Source organism: Xyrauchen texanus, chromosome 45 (assembly GCF_025860055.1).
Source record: "Xyrauchen texanus isolate HMW12.3.18 chromosome 45, RBS_HiC_50CHRs, whole genome shotgun sequence".
Classification (NCBI taxonomy): Eukaryota; Metazoa; Chordata; class Actinopteri; order Cypriniformes; family Catostomidae; genus Xyrauchen; species Xyrauchen texanus.
The window spans coordinates 3,736,320-3,761,120 of NC_068320.1; the positions used below are offsets into that span (position 1 = coordinate 3,736,320).

At 37.5% G+C, this 24,801-nt stretch overlaps 1 long non-coding RNA gene across 16 annotated transcripts in view; it reads left to right on the forward strand.

Moving 5' to 3' along the window:
- The window catches only part of LOC127637441 (uncharacterized), an 80,552-nt gene that overhangs the window by 39,495 nt on the left and 16,256 nt on the right, over window positions 1–24,801 (forward strand). For 15 of the 16 annotated variants that reach the window (XR_007969749.1, XR_007969748.1, XR_007969746.1 and 12 more), the window contains 8 exons: window positions 829–6,288; window positions 9,500–9,603; window positions 12,573–12,642; window positions 13,040–13,076; window positions 13,179–13,238; window positions 14,575–14,667; window positions 14,758–14,845; window positions 23,128–23,235. This is a non-coding gene — a long non-coding RNA (uncharacterized LOC127637441). The remainder of the gene's footprint in view (window positions 1–828; window positions 6,289–9,499; window positions 9,604–12,572; window positions 12,643–13,039; window positions 13,077–13,178; window positions 13,239–14,574; window positions 14,668–14,757; window positions 14,846–23,127; window positions 23,236–24,801) is intronic. The other variant, XR_007969734.1, reaches the window with a different exon arrangement.

Here is a 24,801-nt window from a genome sequence, read left to right on the forward strand (position 1 = left end):
CTTGGAGATTCACTTAAACACAGTTTCTGTCTTAAATGGATGTAGTTATGGAAATAGTTGGGATAAAATATGGTGACTCAGGAGCCTATTAGACTCGGTCTTAAGGGGGAAGCAGTCTAATAAACATGCTGACGATGGAGCCATTACTGCGAATCAAACAACAAAAGGCAAAGAGAAAATCACTTACAGCTCTTGAATGAATAACTTCTGCATTAATAAGCATTAATCTATGATAAACTATGCAGTGTTATTTTACAATTGATTAATTTATTAGATTTCTTTTTAGACCACACCTGAACAGTAATGTTAGTAGACCTTCCTGAAATTAAATCACTGTGCCTATATAACGTTTATCTTTGTGTAATTGTTTATCTTTTGTTTATCTTTGTTTAAAAATATATATATATATATATATATATATATATATATATATAACAAAAAGAACCGTTAAGAATACCGTTAAAGTACCGGATCGATAAGCACTATCGGTAAGAGCAGTAATACCATTAAAACCTTAACGATACCCATCCCTAGTTATGCCTGTGCTTCTCTTGGATGCTCTGAATATTGGATTACGTGTCTGGATTGCCCCTTAATTAAAGCTTTTAATTAATTAGATCTCAACCTTCGTGTCTCAGAGCAGTTCGTAACACCTGCTTTGTTTATTTAATATATTTGTTATACATTATTTATACAATATGTTTTTACATTAAACATTTTTAATTTAAGTGTACAAGTGCAGATTGGTCAAGTGTTCAATGAATGTATTTGTTGAGAAATTTTGTCTAAAGTAATTATTTGTGTTACATTTTATCTTTCAAATAAAAGGTTGAAATAAGAGGTTAAAAACAAGCACATATTGGGCAAATATCAGCCCAAATAAATCTGCAGCATTAATCGGCCATCGGCCGACCCGGATTTCAAAAGATCGGCATCGGCCTGAAAAAAAAACAATATCGGGAATGCATATTTGCGCAGCCCACGGGGCCAGCTGTGTGCCAGCACGTCTCCATCGAGGGGAGCTCCCATCAAGGCACACCAGAGCGGGCAGTGGGAGGATCCCCGGGAGGTGAACAGGTCTACCTGTGCCTTGCCGAATTGACACCAAATCAGCTGGAGTACGCGTCCTTCAGGTCTATCGCCCCAAACCAATCTTGAAGCCGGATGCATGTCAAAATGTGCTTTTGCGTCAGCATCTTGCACTGGAGTCTGTGTAAGGCACGGTTCAGAACTCACAGGTACAGGATTGGCCACAACCCACTGCTCTTCTTGGGAAAAAACCTTGCCTCACCTTGGCAGGAGGGACGGGCTCTATCGCACCCTTCTGCAGAAGGACCACAATCTCCACCCACAGGACGGCGGCGCACTCATCCTTCATTGACGTGAAGTGAACGCCGCGGAACTAGGGTTGGTGCCATTCGAATTTAATTGCATAGCCGAGTCGGATGGTTCTGGCCAACCAGCGTGACAGGGTTGGATAGTGATAGTTCCTACACTCACAGTAGCTTGCCTACACCTGCATTGGCAGTTCACGTGTAACAGTTCAGCCATGTGGCATTTTGTATAGGGACCCCTAGTGTAGAGTGACAGAAGGGGTACGTCTCGGTTACTGTCGTAACCTCCATTCCCTGATGGAGGGAACGAGACATTGTGTCCCCTCTTGCCACAGGCTGTACCTACACAGCTGTAATGGTCGGGACCTTGTCTCGGCTCCTCACTTCAAAACCTGAATGAATTCGCATTCCAGCTCCCTTTTATACCCGTATGCCAATCCTCCATCAGGGAACTGGTGTTACGACAGTATTTGTCTCCGACCCTACTAGATTTATGATTTGCCTCCACAGAATTATTAATTCCATTTCTAAATTCTCAGGCTACAGAGTCAATTGGTCTAAATCCAAAGCTGTGGCTCTGACAGCGTATTTCCCGGTCGGCTTTTCAACCATGCACCTTCCAGTGGCCCAAACAGGGCATTAAGTATTTGGGCATCTTATTCCCAGCAAATTTGTGTGATTTAGTTAGTCAGTTTTGACCCTTTAATAAAAAGCTTTGAGTGATGTGGGCAGGTTGGCTTCATTACATTTATCTATGATTGGGAAGGTTAAATGTTATTTAAATGAATTGCATTCCAAAATTCAATTACCTGCTACAATCACTCCCTGTAGATGTCCCCATCTCTTATTTCAAGCAATTTGATAGCATAGCGAAGTCCTTCATTTGGAATGGTAAATGTCCCAGATTACATTTCAGTAAATTGCATATGCCGATTGACAAAGGTGGGCTAGGCCTACCTAAGATTTTATTTAGAATTCAGTCTCAGACATTTGGCTCATTGGTGGCTTCCTCCTGAGAGATCCCCTCCCTGGTTTTGTATTGAACAGGAAGTTCTTGCCCCTATTTCGCCATTGCAAAGCCTTTATCAAACAAATCTGAAAAGTTACACCCTGTTGTCTTGCATTTGCACTCATATGGTCAAAAGTGTCCAAAGAGTTAAATTCTGACATTTATTTAAATGTTGCCTCGAGCATATGGCTGAACCCCAAATAATATTTTACTGCGGAGGTTGAAGGGGTGGGGGGGTCAGCCTTTCAGTGCTCAGACCATACGCTGCACACTGCATCAAATTGGCAAACAAGACGACAAGCAGACGAAGGACATGGATTACTGGAACCATGTCCTGTGGTCTGATGAAACCAAGATAAACTTTTTTGGTTCAGATGGCGATAAATACGGTCTACAAGTAAAATCCCATTCACTTACATTGGCTGAGAAAAGACTCTCCCTCTACTGGAGTAACTGTCTACCAAATGCACCTCTACTGGAGCAATCTCTCTAATGGAGCAATTCTGTCTACTAGCGGGTGGAGCTCCAGACTTGGATGACAGATGAATTTTGCTTGCGTCTGCACGAAGGTATGTCAATTGTGTGTTTTAATGCTTACCAGTTTGAACATTCAAGCGATTTTACACTATTCAACTCACCAAATGGCAAAACAACTCAAATAAATGTTTGCGTAGCACAGGCGAGATCATTTTTGCTTGCATCTTCACGAAGGTTTGTTGGTTGTATGCGTTTAAATGCTTGCCAGTTTAAATATTCAAGCGATTTTACACCATTCGCACAGTCTGATAACATAAATTTGATAGCATTATTTTACCGTAAAAACCCTTAAAACAACAGTAAAGTACACAAACACTAAACGGTAAATCACTGTTTACACTACAGATGCATGCTGTTAGAACTGTTTTTCCCATTGTGTTTAACAATAAATCACAATGATATGTCAACAAGAATATGTGTGCACCTCTATGAAAAGAAATAATTTTACGCCTGCCCTGGTCTCTCTCATTAATTAGATTACATGACTTTATGATTCGTTATTATTAAATTGATATAACATGCAATGTGTGACATGTTTTACAGTCTTTATTTTATTGTCCATATGCATCGTATTGCATATGGTAATGCATCATTAATAAAATGTTGAAAAGAATAATTTTATGTGTTGAAGCTCAGGCTTTATTTTCTTATTGGATTTTTAGTTGTCCAATATGTGCCACGACGCTGCATAATATAAAGAAACCATATTTTTATTAGGCATTTTATGTTTTAAAGTTATTGCCTTTAGACTTGTCTAATCAGCGCTCGAGACGTGTTCTCGCTCCTTTTGAACTTGAACTGGCGGTATTTCTGGAACAGACAGCAAGCAAGCATCAATACACCGACCACGGCGAGCTGCTGAAATGACTTTTTTCTCCACTCGAAATCAGTCTGGTAAGCACAAATAAACGAATTCTCTAAAGTTGAATTTCAATAATTGTTTTAGTTATTTGAATACAGCTTTTGTGTTTATTTTATTTTCATATCTTCCACATTAGACCTGTTGGCTGTCTAGATGGTAACTTTTATCCTTTTAATATATAAACTCACATTGGAAATAAACTAATTCGCTCTGATGTCTTTTATTTGAAACGTTTGTAACACATATACTTTTAAGTAGAGATGAGAATCGGACAGGAATTTGCATAATATGTACCTGTGAAAGAGACATTGAAGTGTCTGTTAAATTCAGAGGTTTGGAAGAATTGCATTTTGATGGACCTGCCAAAAAAAAAAACTATACTGATCTTTGTGATTGCACAGATGGCCAAATACTGAAGTGCAGAGATTTCCCTCAAGACAACCAAAGCTTGAATGAATAAAATTGTGTCATATAAAAAAAATTAAGGTATAGTTCACCCAAAAATAAAAATGTATACACAATTGACTTCCAGGAAAACAATACTATGGGAGTCAATGGTGCCTCACAACTGTTTGGTTATAAACATTCTTCAAAATAACTTCCTTTGTGTTCAGCAGTACAAAGATATTTATTCAGGTTTGGAACAACATGAGGGTGAGTAAATGACAGAAGTTTCATTTTTTTGGGTTAACTAGGGAAGTTACAGTTAATTCAGTTACATCGTCAGAATGGCTGGTGGTGAATGGTTTTAATATATTTTGGAGCTTTAATCTCATTGTGCTGACAGACATTTTATTGTTTGCTTTTGTCTGTAGGCTCTTCCTGCTACACATCAAAACTGCTCATGCTGAGTATCGACCAAAAGATTACAACTCCATGCACAATGCAGAGATGAATGTAGAATTGTGCGATGTTTGGCAGTTACTACGGTTTTAACATTCTTTGTTTTCTTTTGAACTGGGTTCTACTCTGGAGTTCATGCAAAGGTAGGCATTAAACCATTTTTTTAAATGAAATTTGTGGTAACACTAAAGGAAGGTCCCATTTGTTAACATTAGGTAATGTACAAACTAACAATGGGAATTACATACTAACATGAACTAACAATGGGAGTTACATTTGTAACAGTATTTAATCTTTGTTTTTGTAAGAAAAATACAGTCGATCATGTTAGTTAACAGCACATTAACTAATGTTGAAAGTAACGTTAATTCTATAAATTGTCATTAATTTACTGTCCTTCGGAACATGGGAGATATTTGTCACTCCATTGGCAGCTATGTGACTACCACTTTCAAGGTCCAGAAAGGTAGTAAAAACATCATTAAAAGTAATCCATGTGACTCCAGTGGATTAACCTCAATTTATGAAGCATCGCGATTGCTTCGTTTGTGCAAAAGAGCATAATTTATGGGTCTATAAACTTATTAAAAAAAAAATGATTATTCACACAATGTCTGCTCTCGCATCCATACAACACACGTGTCATGATGCTCTCATTAACAAGTGTTACAGATCAATATTTTTGTAAATAAAGTGGTAAATTGTTTTTTGCCCAAACAAAGCACTCATGTTGCTTCATAAAATTGAAGTTAAACCACTGGAGTCACATGATTGCTTTAATGTCTTGTACTTGAAAGTGGTATTTGCATAGCTGTCGATGGAGTGACAGAAAGCTCTCAGGTTTCATTAAATTCTTCATTTGTGTCCCGAAGATGAACTGAAGTCTTGCGCGTTTGGAACGATTTGAGGGTGAGTAATTGTTAACTTATTGTAAAGTGTTACAGAAATGGTAAAAATTCCACCCAAAAATTAAAATTCTGTCATTACCCAGCAAACATTGGTTCGACGGCAACGTCGTGTCCCTGGCCAAAACTAGTTGCAGTAGGACGACATAAATCAGTAAAAATTTTACAACGAACACTTCCTAAAAATGCATTCAGATACGTTTCATAACTTTAATTTTGGAACTACTTTTCAACCATGATGAGACGTGTCAGAGGGACGTCTTTTCAATGGTCATTAAATGTCCAAATGGTTGCTGGGTATTTACTCTCAAGAGGTTCCCAACCGATTTCTTCAGCTGAACACAAGATATTTTGAAAAATATGGGTTACCAGACATTTTCTAGTCCCTATTGACTTCCATAGTCATTTTTTCCCATACTATGGAAGTCAATGGGCACCAGTAACTCTTTAGTAACACGTTCAACAGAAGAAATTCATACATGTTTGGAACTGTAATCAGTGTATATTTATGAGCAACAAATTCAGTCATTCAATTATCTTTTTAAGGTGCTTCTTCAGCATAAACCCAGAGAAGGGCACCAAAGTTGAAGAGGAAAAACAAACAGCTCCCAGTGAACCCCTGAGTCCTTACACTCATAGCAGACCTTGCTGATCATGAATGGAGAGCAGTTTAAGGTTGGACAAAAACTTTGACAGATGTCTGAAGATTAAGTTGGCACTGAGAATGTTTTACAACCTTGTTATCTGGATTTACACTGAAAGATGCTTGAACTTTGAATGTCGAAAAACGACTTAAATGTGAGTCCTGTCCTCTTAGAAACTGATTGTACTTTTGGTACTATTACCAGTAATTATTTGATTTTTTTTTGGTATTGTTATGCTTTTCATGGCCTTTCAATTTATATATTAAAATGTTCCTACAGGAAGTTGTTTTGTGCATCTGAGATTGTAAAAAGCATTATGTTAATGCTTTCCAAGCTTTTGGTTCATGATTAATCCATTCTGTTAATAGAGTGGTGTGCAGTCTTGTTCAGGTTATTTAGTGTGTGGCTTTCTGGTAAAGATTGCAATTATTCAAAATGTTTGTTCTGCAAGTTGAAGCCAACAGGGAGTACATTATTTTACTGCTGTTTTAAGAATATGGTTGTCCAAAGTATGTATTTACTATGTAAACTTGTGGTATTTAAAAAAAAAAAAAAAGGGTATGAAAAGCAAATTATGGCAACCAAAACTGCAAGTTTTACAGTAAATTTTACAGTTCACTTTTAGTATACCGTAAAAAGAATGTTCACCGTATTTTTTACGGTAGATTTCTGGCAACCACAGCTGCCCGTTTACCGTAAATTTTATGGGATTTATTTTAGTGTATGGAAGGGGTGATCAACCCTGCTCCTGGAGAGCTACCTTCCTGCAGAGTTTAGCTCCAACACACCTGTCTGTCATTTTCAAGTAATCCTAAACACCTTGATAAGCTGTTTCAGGTGTGTTTGATTAGGGTTGGATCTAAACTCTGCAGGATGGTAGCTCTCCAGGAGCAGGGTTGGTCACCTCTGCCGTAGTAGGTCTGGTCGGGGAATTCCTCCGCTAAATTTGCAGACCAGAGGGCTAGGGAGGAGTCATCCAGGGAGCAGAGTTAGTGGGGTCTCCTGGGATAATGATCACCTCAGTGGAGGGGTAAGGTGCTAGATGCAAATTCTGTCTGCCAATTTATCATTGGCCTTTTCTCAAGTTCAGAGATGCACGATGTTCTCAAGAGAGACCCCTGCGTCGAAGTGAGCGACAGACGGGGAATTATTAGACCTCATTTTATCAAGTGACAGTTGAAGTTAAAGTTTCCAAGATGTGTGCTGCTAGTATTTATTTTTTCATAAATAATATAATTTGTTATTACTATTATTTAAGACTAGCTACACTGACGTAAAAGTGGTAATGAGGAGCCTTTCCTCCTGTGTTATATGCATGTTCTGTTTGAAAGGCTCATAAGTAAATATTCTCTAAGTTTTAAAAGGGGAGAGAAAACTTCCTGTCGCTTTTGTTGTTGACATCAACAACAAAAATATAGTTCTTGATGCATGTCATTGTACTTTAAAAACATGAACAAATCTATGCAATATAAAACGGAAATGCGACTCAGGATACGTTAAATACAGGTTACGTTTTTACTATGGAAATCAAGTGGAGACCCACCAATGTAAAATCTGGGTCCTGAAGCAAAACCAGTTGAGAACCACTGAGTTAAAAAGTACAGACAGGAGCAGTCTGGCTGCACTGTCACACACACAATATATGTTAATTATTAATAATCATAGGACACTACTTTAAAAGCTCACACAGCTGATGTCATTTTTCCATTTAGTAGTTAATTTAACATGCTATGCAAACATGCAAATTAACATGTGTAACACTGTTAAGGATGGGCAAGGAGGAGGCGAGAACCGGCTTGTCAACAAATCATAATTTTAATGAAAACTTAAACCAAAAGCATAAGCATACACACACACACACGACGGACATGCCCATAATATTCTCTCTCTCGAACAATCATCACCGGCCGCCTTGATCCCTCACGCGCCTCATCAGGCCGATTGGGGACCGGGCGTGATATTCCGGCCCGCCCCCTCCGCTCCACACTCCTCCCGGCGTAATCTCAGGCCAGGGTGCCACCGGCATGACGTACACCCCCCCCCACCCCCCATCCCTGGGGCGGGGTGTATCTTGTGTCCCGTGTGGTCATCCCGCCTTCCTCGACCTGGGAGGAGACAGGGGGGGAAAACAACAAAAAAAAAAAAATAGGCGAGGGAAAAGGCCAACACGGTGCGAGAGAGTGAGAAGCAGCTCACTCACCGGTTCTCTGATGTACCGTCGCGTGGTCCTCGAACACTCCACTCTCTTTGGCGGACGACAGCCGCTCCTCTCCGGGCGAACCGGAGTCAACTCTCCGACCCCCAGCGGACAGAACGCCCCTCCGCTTTTCTGGCGGCACCTGGGGACATTCCTCCGCCCCTGGCAGCGGCCCTACCACTCCAGGCAATCGGGGAATTACTTCCCTCCTTCCCTCACGGACGGTGGTCTTCACTCGACCCCCTCCGCATTTCTGGGGGATGGCAGGGCACTCCTCCACCCCTGGCAGCGGCTCAATCGCTCCAGGAGGTCGGGGAATCCAGTCCCCACTCGCCCCGCGGGCAGTCGGGCTACTCAGTCACCCGGCAGATGGCAGTGTCGAGGTCTCTGCGACGGGCATCCCTCCTCCTTCCCGGGCTTCGGCACCAATGTAACACTGTTAAGGATGGGCAAGGAGGAGGCGAGAACCGGCTTGTCAACATAAATCATAATTTTAATGAAAACTTAAACCAAAAGCATAAACACACACACACACGACGGACATGCCCATAATTCTCTCTCGAACCATCGTCACCGGCCGCCTTTATCCCTCACGCGCCTCATAAGGCAGATTGGGGACCGAACGCGAGATATTCCGGCCCCGCCCCCCTCCGCTCCACAACATGCTTTAGTTATTTAGCATGTTATAGTTACAAGCTATTTTTTATCATGTTTATAATTCGGTTTATTATTAAATTTCGGTTAGCTTTATTAACTTTTACACATACTTCAATTTAAATAATTTTTCAAGATTAAATAATAAAGATTTAGTTTAACGCCCCCAAAAAAACCCTTCTGTTTTCACTCCTTTAAGGGTCATTGTAACTGATAATAATAGTAGTGTAATTCCATGAAACATATTAGTTTCATCTCTCCATTTTCTGAGACGTTATGTACCGTGAAAATCTCATTCTGTTGCAACCCTAGTTGTAAGGTTGCAAGAGCTATGGTGAGCTAGTCACCTAAAATGCTATATTGAATCATTTCAAAACTTGTAAACTTTTACTGTATCTGCATTGTTTTACTTATGTAAGGGGGTCTTTAGCCTACCTACTGTATTTTCACATGGCCGACATTCTACAAATGTCATCGCAAACTCATGACGTCATAACTGCTGTTTTTCCCATAGAGAAAGAGATCCTTATGGATTAAAAAACCTGAGATGTTCTGCATGATTGAGCAACTGATTAATTAAACCGGAAATGAGGGCTGATTTTTACTTCAAGCAAATTGGTAAGTGCTGTTTGCATTGTTATAGCAACATCAGGAGTTTTCTAAGGGTAAATTAGGATACCCGAGCATTCAGCGACGGATCAAGTTTTGAAAAGTAACCATGTACCCTGACGAAACAATTTATTGCAAGCAAAATTTTAAAATCGCAATTATTAGATGAGAGCTTTTTCTTGGTATTAGACCTCCATGTTTCTGGCTTTCATGCCTGGCCGGGTTTTTAAAATGTCTATTGGTTTATTAGTTGACTGCCACATAATGAATGATATTGGCATATGGTGTCATATTCATTGTGAAACAGTATTCTTAATAGCATGAGTCGCACCGAAGGCCTAGACTTAATGCACAGGCCGCCACTGCAGGGCACAAAGTAACACTTTTTGGTTTTCTAAGTTTGTGTAAATTCACTTGGGGTTTAAAAGTATTTTTCGTTTTCCACAATAATTTGTGAAAATTATAGTGGAAATTACGCATGTCTGGTACAAATAGGTGGTCTTGCTTTATGAATACAGCTTTTACATTTTTCACCATCTACCTGGAGAAAAGGAAAGTGAAATGTTACAACATGTAACAGGTGTGGGGCACATTGTAACAGGACCATATTGCAGTGCAAAATCCCCCTCTAGCTGTGACAGTAACCCAGACTCAAAGATGGTGATGAACCCATCTTTGGTATTTATTGGAACAAACACCGATAGCAATTAGCAAGAGAGTAAAAAAATTAGCAAATCGATTCAGGAACAGACAACAGTACTTGATGGTGGTTATTGTATTTGCTGGAGAATCACACTAAGGGAAGGAGATGCAGAAGAGGAGACTTGGAATAAACTTAATAAGCGGTTAAGTAAGTCTGCATACTGCGATGATACCAGATGAAGAATGAAGGAAGAGTGGAAGGTTATAAAGAGGAGCTGATTGACATTGTGATTGGAGGCAGCTGAGGGTGATTAGTAGGTGGGATTGGGAAGGTCAGGTGGATCCGTGATACCAACAAATGTATCTGATCTAATTAAAATAAACAGAAAATAAACTAAACTATTGTCAATAAAATTAATTAACTTTGTCATGTATAATATAGCAGTAAATTTGACACTTGACAATGAATAGCCTACGAAGCCACCACTTTCCCCTACTTCAGTTTTGGTGTTTTTCCCTGCAGGAGACGGCACTTTTTCACAATTTACAAACGGAATAACCATAATTATAATTTTTTTTAGTATTCCTACATCGCGGACTTCAGCCGCACCAAATATGAGAGGGAAATAAAGTTTGGACATTCGGTGTGCTACACTATGAATGAAAAATTATTTTATCACGCCAGGTTGGTGAAATTAAAATTAGCCGATCATTTTTTTATTTATTTTTAAACGGAGATGTTAAATTCATATAAAATCTCATTACTTGCAAATGCCAGAAGATTAATCACACAACCACCCAGACTATTTCATAAAGAACATAAGCAGATTAAAAAAAATCCAGGTCGCAATACAAATACTGGGATGGTAGCGGCAAAGAGTCAGCGATGCACAGCACACGTTGAACTCAACAAGTGAACTAGTCCCATTCAATTCATTCACGCTATAATCACTGCGCACCCAATACATCCATACAACATTACATAGAATAATTTAAAACACTTCCCTTGTCCTGGATCGGCAAGACCACTCCCTGGGGGTATGAAGTGCAGGAGAGGGTGATTCCCAGCGGCCAACGAAGTCACACATGTCCTTTGGCTGTGTCTGATACCAATAAAGGCCACTATCAGGTTTCTCCCAAGGTTATTTTTCTCCATTAATCAACATCTTATGGAGTTTTGTGTTCCTCGCCACAGTCGCTTTCAGCTTGCTCACTGGGGGTTATTAATAGAATTATTATTTAATTACTTGTTTTTTTTAACACGAAAACAATCGTATTTTATCTAATTACACGACGATGATGATGATGATGATGATTCATCGACATTAGTTTTATCGTCTGTTAATGCCTGATCTTCTGTAAAGCTGCTTTGAGACGATGCGTGTTGTGAAAGGCGCTATACAAATAAAATGGACTTGACTCCTTTCCGCCACAACACCCAGGTGGAGGCAATCAAGTCCGGCTGCTCTCATAGCCAATCTTGCATTTGCACATTTCTCCCAATTAGAGACAGCATTCCACACGTCACAATATTTTTTTTTATCAGAAAAACATCCTGAGCCACACAGTGCTGTGAATGTGTTTTTTAAACCGTGTATTAGTGTAAATTGCAAAACTCAAAATACACTGTAGATGTGTGCAAGTAAGTGGGAGTGCACTGACTTGAAAAATCAACAAACGACTGAGTTTTTCCTACAGCCTGCTGTCCAAACTGAGATAATAAACGAATTTTGTCCTGGGTGCTACTGCACTTAAAATTTGTTAACTCATTCTTACCCACAATGCAATCTGATTCGATGTACTCTCTCCCATAGACATATGTCTATGCTATATAGACACATTCTTTTTGGATTTTATGTTAAAGACAAGAATCTAATGAATGCATGTTTTTGTATAAACCTTCTTTTATATATTGGAAAGTTTCATATCCATAAATGTAAATATATGAAAAGTAAACCCCACTTTAGCTTTTTCAAAGAATTGAAGATGTATTTAAATACAATTTCAACTTCTGTTAACAAGAAAGCAATGAAAACATCCAGAATTTGTGCCATGTTTAATATTCTCTCTTAATGTTTTTTTCTTTTGTGCCCGCTTCTTTCTTTGTTTTTCTTCTCTTACTCTCTTTTCTTTTTAGACTATTGTTGAATATATTTACATTTCTTTCACATTTCCTCTCTTAATGTATTCTGAACCATAATTTCTCTTTTGTTTTGAAAGATTGTTTATATTTCTTGTATGTATCGTCTTGTTCTGTTTGATAATATTGCAATTTAAAAAAAATAAAAAATGTCTATGCTCTCTCCAATCCCTATTTCCCATAATCCAACGCGGAGACGGCGGCTGAGTGCAAAAAAAAAATGCAAATGGCGGATGCAAACGCTAGAGGCGGCAACTTTTACAAATGTAAGTAACAATTCGTCCCCTTGGAATTATAAGGTTCTATCTGCGTTCTGAGCAGTTTTGAGATATTGAGCTTTAAAGATTTTGCATTACATATAGGAAAATTTATATGGGGAACAAGTTTCTTTCAAACATGAAAATAACAGGGACCCTATATGTATTCTAAATATACAATATCAAAATCCTCTCAAATTTGTAAATGGGGATTTTTGGAATGGGTCAAATGCAGATAGAACCTTATAATTCTAAAAAAACACACTTTTCGCTTAGAATTATAAGGTTCTATCTGCCAAAACATTATTTGAACATTAAATATAAAATGAATGTTGTAACAATGTCTCAATATGTGTTAGAAAGTACAATGTTATCCTTTATAATGACATTTATTTAATATTTTTAGCACTTTCATGCATTTAGGACATTTCAATTTAAGCAAGGTAGGTCTAAATATTTTGTCCAGAGCAGTTAATTTTTGGTACCAATTTGTTGAGTAATTACATTATTGCAGAAATTGTTACTTTAATTTTTCTTTTGTTTAGACAGAAAGCAGCTACTGTAATATGTCTGAGCAGGACTTTATTCCACCTAAAGTGGGCCAGGTAAAATGGCTTTCTCTCTAGACATCAGTATGGCTGAAATAACATGGTAACGTTTATTGTTGTAATTAAGACCCCATGAATTCAGTTGTTGACTATTTGACCTTTAATGCTTAATATTGTAAAAATTAAGACATTTTAAGACTTTAAAATCTGCAAGAAAACAGACATGCTTCAGCAAATTAATTCATTAAGTTTAATATACATTGAAAAATTATACACTGACTATATAAAAAAATCACAAACTCATTTTTTAAAACACAGAACTATAATACTCCCTGTGACTCATTTTTTAAAACACAGACTTATAATACTCTCTATCTGCTAGTGCCATGAATTTAAACATGGACTTAATGTCACTCATCTTCGCCTCTGAGATGATGCTCTGTTTGGGGAGTACCCTTGGTTTGGGTAAAATGGATGTAAATGTCTACTTTAACTCTTGGCTCTGCATGTGATTTTGTGTAATGAAGAGTATATGGACACTGATCAAACACAAGCTGTGACACTTCAAAAAATGGAACCTGTTTGTACTGAAACAGCTTGGAACATGCCTGAAAGGCATAGAAATCTATTCTCTTCATCTGTATGATTTCATATGGGTTGTTCCTGTTCACCTTCAGTAAAATGCGCAAGAAAGACAGTAGTGAATAGAATTCAGACACTGCCATTGCCTTTTCAATATGGCTGTGCATCTCCTGCACTGCGGAGTGGCCTGGAGTAGAGTATTTCATTGTCGATCTTGAGGTTTCTTAAAAATTTTGCGTTGCGTGCCATTATCCTCTCAGATATTTTGTTTCTGCGATCTTTTCTGTATTCAAGGAAAAAGCCGGCGACACGACATATAAAGTTGATCCTGATTGGTCCTCTTCTTTTCATTCAAAGTGCTGATTGGCTAACGCAGATAGAACCTTATAGAGCCAAGTTAGAGTTCGACTTTGTAGATAGAACTGTTTTGTTTTTTCAATAAAAAGTCCCAGAATGTACACAACTTAAAAAAAAAACATCACATAATGTAAATAAGTTGTCACAGAATAAGAATATGTGAATAACTCAATTTTGACAAAAATGTCAGATAGAACCTTATAATTCCAAGGGGACGAATTGTATTAATACAAATAAATATAACGAAGTAAAATTATACATATTGATGGATTAATTTATGATTGGCCACTAACTCCGCTTAAATGCATTTTTTGACTCGGAACTAGTATTTTTACGGTCGAGATTTCACGCAGCAAATGATAATTTGTTTGATTGTTCACATATATCAATTATCACATGTAACTACTGTATTCGCAAACACATATATGTACCGAAGATTTTCTATTGTTTTAAGGACGGATGAAGACGTAACACGTATCATAATGAGCCGGATGGCCAATGGGCATCTCTTCTCTGGATGCAGGAACGCAGCCCAGCTTGGATGGGAGTGAGTTTCAAGATAACTTTCCTCAGGAATTAGTAGAGTTAAGTTTCAGTTGATGTGTAATTAGTCATATTTTTGTTACATGCGCTACAGAACTGTTCTGAAAGAGTTGGGGTTGCTTGGTGTGGTAACCCCTGCCAAAGCTGCCAAAAAGTGGGAAAACTTGAAGAAAACATACAAGGTAAATCCATCTTCGTAATATATTCAGTGCTGTTCAAAAGTCATTAGGTGCTTCACAAAAACATTGTCTTAAGTTATTTTATTCTGCTTAGTTTTAATGGGAAATATACACTTTAGACTATAGTAGTATGCTCACTATCATGCATTGAATTACAGGAATAGCTCACCCAACAATGATCATCTTTAATAATTCTCTCATCATTCACTCACCCTTATGTCATCTCAAACTCCTATGACTTCCACAGAATTCAAACAAAGATATTTTAATGGAAATATGATGTCTGTTTGTTCACACAATGCAAGTGAATGGTGACAAAATCTTTTAGCTCCAAAAAGGACATAAAGGCAGCATTAAGGTAATACATATGACTCCAATGGTTAAAACTATGTCTTCTGAATGCTAGATAGTGTCAGGAAGTGTAATCAAACTTGAAATCTAGAGCTAATGTCAAGATTTAGAGTGAAAAGGAGTTATTTTTTTATTTATTTTTTGTCTGTTCTAATCAAAAAGCTATTAGAAAGTCTTATGCATAACCTTTTGCTGCCTTCATGCCTTGCATTGTATGGAGATAAACAGATCATATCTCTCAAATATTTATTTGTGCTCCATGGAAGAAAGTCTTACAAGTTTGAGACCACTTAATGGTGAGTAAATGCAAATTATAATTATTGGGTGAACTATTCTTTTAAAACCATACTGAACGACTTTATGCTGTCTGAGCCTTTATATATGAAAATGTATCATTCTTTTTCTAAATCATTTTAAAGAGCTAAGGAAGCCACCTACTGGAGTTGGGACTGAATCGGGGTAATCCACTGCAGGAACATGGTTGAGGCAATAGGTGAGAGGACATCCATCCAGCCTCCCATCCTAATTGCCTTATCAGAGGAAAACTCCATTGTTGCTGCTGTGAGTTCCCCTGATTCAGTACCAGAGGACCTAGAGCAGGCGGACATGAGAGGGAGTGGAGATGCAGGGTCAGCAAAGAGACAGAGAAGAGACTCTGTTCTGGATTTTTTAGAGATTGAGGCTGAGAGGGCAGAGGAGAGAATGAGAAAAGAAGAGATGAGGGAGGAGAGACTTCTCTCAATTCTTGAGAAAATTGTGGATAAAATTTAGTTACATTTAGAATAAAAAGTTTGATTTGAGTCATGTTTGTTCTTTTTATTTTACACGAGATGATTTATACCAACAAACACCCTACATCTTTATTCATAGTTTAACTATATAATAACTATGTTAGATTAGTAAATAGTAATTTATAGAAACAGATTTTATAAATAATCATGATGTTGTAGGGCTGGAGGAAGATCATAAAAATCTGGAGCAGAGACGGCTGCAGCTAAGTGGTCTCTTGTCTGTTCAGCACTCTGCGGGTCTATTATATGCTGGTCATCAGGGTCATCGTTGCTTAGTTGGTCTTCATCTGGCTCCGTGATGTCCCCATTTGTGATACAGATGTTGTGCAGCACAGCACAACAAGCTATGACCTCTGGAGCAAAGACTGGCTTAACCTCAAGGGCCTTGAAAACGATGGATCGCCATTGTGTTTTCAAACTGCCAAATGATCTCTCAATTATTGACCGAGCTTTTGCATGGTGGTAGTTGAAATGACGCTGACTTCCATTCTGGAGTGGCTCTCTGTATGTTGTAATAAGAGATTGGGTAGCTAAGGCAGGGGTAACCTCCATCTCCTAAAATGTGTATCCTCTGGTGGGTACAGTGCCTTAGTGTAGATTGGGCTGTTCTTGAGCGCTCTGGAGTCATGGATGGATCTGGGATAACCTACAAAAATGTCCAGGTATTTTCCTTGGTGGTCACAGAGTGCTTGTAGCTGGATGGAATAAAACGGCTTTCTGTTTAAGTAGCACATAGAATCAGCAGATGGTGGCTTGATTCTAATGTGACAACCATCAATGCTCCCAGCAACTGCACCAAAGACAGGACTGCCAGCCAGGTTTGCAAAGCCAGCACTGATTTCCTCAAGCTCCTGCAGAGATGGGAAGTGGATTACTCTCTGTTTGATCTGGAGGATCTTTTTTGTGACTTTGTTTGATCTGGAGGATCTTTTTTGTGACTTTGTGAACAATCATGTGCACTGTCGAACGGGGTATTTCAAATGCTCTGTAAACAACCCGGTAAGAAGTTGCACTTGCCAGCCAAAAAGTAAAGACCAAAATTTCAAGATCTTAGCCCCATCCATGGTCACGATCCTCACTGAGGGTCGTTATGAGGTAGGTCAGGGATTGTCTTGTAAGCCTAAAGTCTGGCCTCAGGTCACTTGTCCCATCCAGGTACAACCTGAGCACAGGCATTTGTGGTTTCAGGAGTTCAAGGAGTTGGGGTCCCAAACTAAAAATAATGACTTAAATTTGTTATCATTAAAATAATTTAATCTATATTGTAAGGCAATGTGTTATGGTAAAATATGTTAAATGTGTAAACCATTCTTCTGGATATTTAAAAAAATAAATATATATATATATATATAAAACATAAGATACACAAATAATCCAATGACAGCAGTGTATTATTAACATCAACTTTGAACACTATCTATTATTAGTTTATCTTATGTAGACAAAATACATTCAACTGTAAACTAAAAACTGAAGTCTAAGTTTAGTTTTTAAATATCCTGTAAGAAATTTTCCAGGAGTTTAATGGATCTATTCTAAAGTTATTTCGTTTTCAGCTGAATGTATATTGTTACCCAGCTAACAGGGAACTTTCCATGAACTTTCGCTAACATTCTGTAAATGTTATGATAAAACGTTCTAAAAAATAATGTTCATGGAACGTTCTTATGACGTTATAAGTGTTTGATAAACGTTCACATAACGTTCTAAAAAACTTTCTTAGAACAATGTTATTGGAAAGTCCATATGATGTTATGAAAAACTGAATGTTCTCATAATGTTGGGAGAAAACATTCTTAGAACAACATTCTTGAAACCTCCTTTTGATGTTATTAACAACAGAAGAATAGGGAAAAATATACTTTAAACAGAATTCGTGGAACATCCTCAAGATTTTTCGAATTACTGATAAACATTCTCATAAAGTTAAGAGAACATTCTTAGAATCTTTTATCCAAAGCGACTTACAAATGAGGAACATCACAAGTAATTTCTCGTAAGAGCTGGCCAAGAGAGTGTTGCAGTAGTCCAGTCTTGAAATGACAAGAGCTTGAACACAGAGCTGCACAGCATACTAGACAGGATGATGATGTTAAAAATAATTGTGTGTTTACATAGTTTGGGGGGAACCTTACAATGTTCTCGGAATGTCCTTTTAATCATCATTATTTAAAAGGTCATGCAGTGAACATGGTTTCATAATGTGACCTGACCTTGAGGTGATATATTAAACATGTTAACTTTCTTTCAGGGACATTCTCTGATTAAAATATTGTTGCTAGGAATTGTTAATTGACAATTCACATTATTCACATAAAAAAAATAAACTGTGTAAATACAAATTAAATGTAAAAAAAAATTTGTAAATAAAATGGAATGGCCATATGGAATGTTTTTGTCAGAAATATAAAATGCATTGAAATGAGAGAGAGAGAGAGAGAGAGAGAGAGCGAGCGAGCGTACTCTAAAGTCTCCCCGGAATTGAGGCAACTCTGCATAGAAGGAACTGAATTTTGTGACAATAAATGTAACAACAGGGTAATTACAAATATTATTTTACAGGCAGAACCCTGTAAAATGGAAATATGTGCTTAAGGAATTTGGTGCTCTAGAGATTAAGAAAATAAGGAAAAGTTCATTGTAATTTCCACTTCCTATACACACACTCCTTGTGTGTGTGTGTGTATATATATATATATATACACACACACACACACACTTTATCTAATTTTTTTTATATCCGTTTAACAAAATACACAATCACATAAAAAAAATTTTTTTGGTCTTATTTAACATTTAGAAGATCACCTCTTTAACCTTAGGAGGAAGTGGAAATTACAATGAACTTTTCCTTATTTTCTTAATCTCTAGAGCAATTTTTTTGGTCTTATTTAACATTTAGAAGATCACCTCTTTAACCTTAGCTACATATATGCTATATTCAAATAAATGGGTCTTAAACTGACACGTCTAAATTATCCGCGACTTCTCTTATAAAACAGCAGTTAAAAGTAAATTCAAAACGATTGTTTAATATATATTAAAGATTATCGGAAAGGCGTTCAAGTGATGAGCTGTTTCCTCACAAAAGCAGTTTATTCAGCATTCTGAAGCATGTCCATCCACACACATCCGTTCAAAAAGAACAGCTCACTAATCTTAATCTTAACCATTTCAGTTTGAGCGCGATTGCGCAGTTGCGGGCGAAAACAACAGTAGTTCAGTCTGATGATCATTGTATCAACAGGTAAATGTAAGGGCGGCTATACTTTTCCTAATCATTATGAACTATTTGTTTTGTTGATTACCAAGTTCACGGCTGTTTTACCTTAATGTGTATTTCATGTTTGAAAGTATATTTTACAAGTTTTTAGCAGGATAGTCTATTGTAAATCTAGCGTACATACTTTGTTATATTTAGTGCACTTCATTTGAATACCTATTCAGAGATTTAAAAATAAACATTATAGTTTTAGTTGGGGAATGACCCAAATTATTAAAAATAAATTAATTAATGTTGCAACGAGCCATAGACGGTAAGCATTTTTAAAAATGTTCCCGCCCACCTTATCAGGACTATTAATATTTGGGCTCCATTTTATGTTGGTGGTTTGCGCAGTTGTTTTTGTAAAACTGATTTTGCTAGACATTCTGCATATAGCAGATGTTTATTTTATTTTTTTATATTTCTAAATTAAAAGTTCAGTCTTTTTCATAAATACTGTAACATCCGTAGTAGTGAAATTACAATTTACCGAGAAACAATACAATTGCGCACTTTTTTTGGTAGAGAGAGATGGTGTGTCACCACAGTGACCCTCAGTTTATGTGTGTATTTAAATGTATGTGTAAGTGGTCTTCAGTTATTTAAACACTGTGGTCTTCAGCAGTTCTGATCTTGTTTTTGTATTTATTTTTATATTTGTTAAATTGTTCAACTAAATGTAATTAAAGATTAAGGTGTAGTTCTGTTTTTACACAACCTCTGTTTTGGCAATATTGTATTGTTTACAGTCATGCCAATAAAGCCACTTTGAATTTAATTTAATGGAGAGAGAGAGAGAAATATATAGAGAGGTGACAAAATAATTGATTTGTTCATCTTTATGGAATTTTTCTTTCAAAATCTCAATCCTGTACTCTTCAGTTAATAAAACGGCAATATACTGTATGAGTTTTGGAATTCTGTGCATGCCTTTAAGGTTAGGGCACAATAAGTGGGTCTCGACTAGGGCTGCACAATTAATCGAAATAAAATCGAAACCGCGATATGACCTTGTGCGATAAATAAATAAATAGTCTGCTCCCTTCAAAGTTTATTTGTGCTGATCTGCCCAGTCTATATTAAGTTAGAGCATTGTTGCAGTGTTTTCAGAGAGGCTCTGTGCTCCACAACTACCTCTCATACTTAAGAGTAACAGAAGTGCTCAGAGTTCTGTTCCGTCCTGCGTGAAGCGTTTTTTCATTATTATCTGCGGTAGCAGCATCTCCGTCCCAGCAAGGCACAGGTATCATAATAATAACGCAGAATACAAGATGGGGTATACAGGTGAAACTCGAAAAATTAGAATATCATGCAAAAGTTCATTAATTTCAGTAATTCAACTTAAAAGGTGAAACTAATATATTATATAGACTCATTACAAGCAAAGTAAGATATTTCAAGCCTTTATTTGATATAATTTTGATGATTATGGCTTACAGCTTATGAAAACCCCAAATTCAGAATCTCAGAAAATTAGAATATTACATTAAATCAATAAAAAACAAGGATTTTAAATACAGAAATGTCGGCCCTCTGAAAAGTATAATCATGCATATGTACTCAGTACTTGGTTTGGGCCCCTTTTGCATTAATTACTGCCTCAATGCAGCATGGCATGGATGCTATCAGCCTGTGGCACTGCTGAGGTGTTATGGAAGACCAAGATGCTTCAATAGCGGCTTTCAGCTCTTCTGCATTGTTTGGTCTCATGTCTCTCATCTTTCTCTTGGCAATGCCCCATAGATTCTCTATGGGGTTCAGGTCAGGCGAGTTTGCTGGCCAATCAAGCACAGTAATACCATGGTCATTGAACCAGGTTTTGGTACTTTTGGCAGTGTGGGCAGGTGCCAAGTCCTGCTGGAAAATGAAGTCATCATCTCCATAAAGCTTGTCTGCTGAAGGAAGCATGAAGTGCTCTAAAATGTCCCGGTAGACGGCTGCGTTGACTCTGGACTTAATAAAGCACAGTGGACCAACACCAGCCGATGACATGGCTCCCCAAACCAACACAGACTGTGGAAACTTCACACTGGACTTCAAGCATCTTGGATTGTGTGCCTCTCCATTCTTCCTCCAGACTCTGGGACCTTGGTTTCCAAATGAGATGCAAAATTTGCTCTCATCAGAAAAGAGGACTTTGGACCACTGAGCAACAGACCAGTTCTTTTTTCTTTAGCCCAGGTAAGACGTTTGACATTTGAAGCCCATGTCCAGGACCCGTCTGTGTGTGGTGGCTCTTGATGCAGTAACTCCAGCCTCAGTCCACTCCTTGTGAAGCTCCCCACACATTTGAATGGCCTTTTCCTGACAATCCTCTCCAGGCTACGGTCATCCCTGCTGCTTGTGCACCTTTTTCTTCCACACTTTTCCCTTCCACTTAACTTTCTATTAATGTGCTTTGATACAGCACTTTGAGAACATCCAACTTCTTTTGCAATTACCTTTTGAGGCTTTCCCTCCTTGTGGAGGGTGTCAATGATGGTTTTCTGCACAACTGTCAGGTCAGCAGTCTTCCCCATGATTGTGAATTCAACTGAACCAGACTGAGAGACCATTTAAAGGCTCAGGAACCCTTTGCAGGTGTTTAGCTGATTAGAGTGTGACACTTTGAGCCTACAATACTGAACCTTTTCACAATATTCTAATTTTCTGAGATTCTGAATTTGGGGTTTTCATAAGCTGTAAGCCATAATCATCAAAATTATATCAAATAAAGGCTTGAAATATCTTACTTTGCTTGTAATGAGTCTATATAATATATTAGTTTCACCTTTTAAGTTGAATTACTGAAATTAATGAACTTTTGCACGATATTCAAATTTTTCGAGTTTCACCTGTAATTCTAACATCTTTATTAAATTATTGCTGAGCAAACAGCATTAACAGTAACACATGTAGAGACCAGAAACATCTCTTCAGTCTCCTGTCATTTGTTTCCCTCACAAGAGAGCGTGTCGCCCTTATTACAGGGAACTAATGTTACCAACATCCAACAAAATGAAAAGGAAGGAACATACATATAATAAATCTATATCAAATATTTAGTTACTATAATATAGTGCATTGCTAAATTAAATATAATAAAATAATGAATACAAATAATTAAAATGCAGTGGTGACAAACTAATACACATTTTCACTTTAAATTTAATACACCAATGGTTTATCAGTTCAACTTCAGTTTGACATTAAGCCTCATTCTTTAGGACTATCTTATATACAGTAAAGAATAGTTTATATAAGCCTACTAGTTTTTAAGGCCTAGAATAAAGAGTAAAATTTATATTTTGTGTATACTGAATTATTGACTGACAGCAAACACTAGGCAACAACTATGGTTTTACTGACAGGGAAATTTATTTAACGGTGATATTGAGCAGAAAGCTTACATATAACCAGTTTTGACAGCTGCTGATTAAAAGTTAAATGATCAGCATCGATTGATGAGATGAAAAGAAAATTGGAGATTGGTATCGGATGTTAAAATCCTGATTGGAGCATCCCTAATATTCAAGTTGACTGTGTTTCAAAAACTAATGATGATGATGATTAGTGGGCTGAGATCCTGTCACAAAATGGACAAACAGGTACACGGTGGATGGTAACATTTGGATATGAAGAAGACTTTGTTTCACAGATTATATATTTGTTTGTTTGTGGTTGATCTGAAAAAAGGTCTCAGTTTGGTTCTTTTTAAGAGTGCTCAAGTGTGAAAACCCCAGTAGACTTTTTGCAGTTGAACATGTGGAAAACATTACCATCATAATCGCAGTTCAAATCGCAATACATTTCAAAATAATCACAATATGACTTTTTGTCCAAATCGTGCAGCCCTAGTCTCGACACTAATTTTTCATATTTATATTTTTTCTCTACAGTGATCCAGCCAAAAAGGAAGGATAATTGAGGAGTTTTTGTCCATACAATGTAAATCTGTGTGGTCCGAAACATTCAAGCTCCTAAAAGGATATTAAAGCAGAATAAAGGTAATCTATACGACTCAAGTAGTTTAATACCGAAGCAGTTTTGGCTGAGAGACCATTTCCTTATTCATTAGCAGTTTACTTGGCATGTTCATGAGAGAAGCTTGTTCACACTTGCACAGACCTTAATCCATGTGCAGAGCGCTGTCCATAAGTTTAGCTGATGTACACCTGCTCTGCGAGCTTCTCTCATGAACGCGCATAGGAGGCTGTCGATGTTAAGTTTCATTGCAACTAAGAAGTCACATATTGGGCTCACTACTAGCCCCGCTACTGTTGTAGGAGTTTATTCCATTTGAAGTCTACCCCAAGTGACCTAAGTAATACAGGCAGAGTTGGTTTTATTTAATTTTCTGTGAAGTCCAAGTGACCCAGGCAGTTGTCATAGAAGCACCCCATCACCACTGAGTCACTCAATTAATAAATAGAATAAAGGGCACCAGAAATATTTCTAGGCACCTGGGTATTTGAAAGTTCTCTCAAGCAACAGAATACTGTTTAGTAGTGTTTGAAGTCATGTTTAAAAGTAAAACATTATTTTTTAACTAATTACTACATTACAGTAACAGCGCTGCATACGTTACTGTGGAGACGACTGCTAGATCCGCAAAATATATTAAAATACATTCAGTATTATATTATATTGTTGTCGAACTTAGCGGCTGGATCTTTTAACAGAATACAGCGATTGGCAGATTATTGAGGCAATGCACGTTGGGAATGTGAACGCACACCTCGCCAGCCCATCCCCCACACTAACGTCTCTGACGCTGGTTAGCTGCTGAGGAGTCGGGCAACGCCATTTTCTCGTGGTTGCAAAAGTGTGTGCGAATTCGAGGAGCTGTTGGTGAGAAGTTGGAAAGTTTGTTCTAAACTGTTCGACGGGACATATTTCAACTGTTAGCTAGTTACTTTTATCTTTCGCGTGCGGCGGACACAACCGCGCTTAAACCCCCGCCCGGTGACTTTGACAGACATTTTTCGTCTGTTAGAGAGATTTGTCATCTGTTAGCTTGTTACTTTCCTCCCTGGCGCGCTTAAACACCTGCTCGGCGACGGACGACGCGTTTCCATCGGTCTACTGAATCTGGTGCATTTAAGTTAACGTTAGCGACCACATTGTATTTTGACACTGCTATTGATTGAAATAAAAAGTTAATTAATGGTTCAAATACAAAAACCGTAGCTACTGGATTTAACTCGTTTTATCTTGGTTCATAGCTGGGTCATTCTTCATTTGTGGTGGCAAGTGGTGTCCCTCTACTTTACAACAGTTGAAATGAACTGTAAATACCAATAAATTATAAAATGTTTTCATTTTTGTATTCTGTAGGATAAACACAATTTGTGCACTATTAATAGATAATTTTTAGTTTTAAAATACATATTTAATTGAGTTTGAGAGATTGTATTTATAACAAAATATGTATGTTCCCACCATATCTCAGAGAGATATCATGGAATTTAATTACAACAATATAACATTTTTAACAAAAAGAAGTGGTTATATGAATATAGTTTTTATTTAACATGTACAACTTTATTAAATTGTTTTAAAAAATACATATT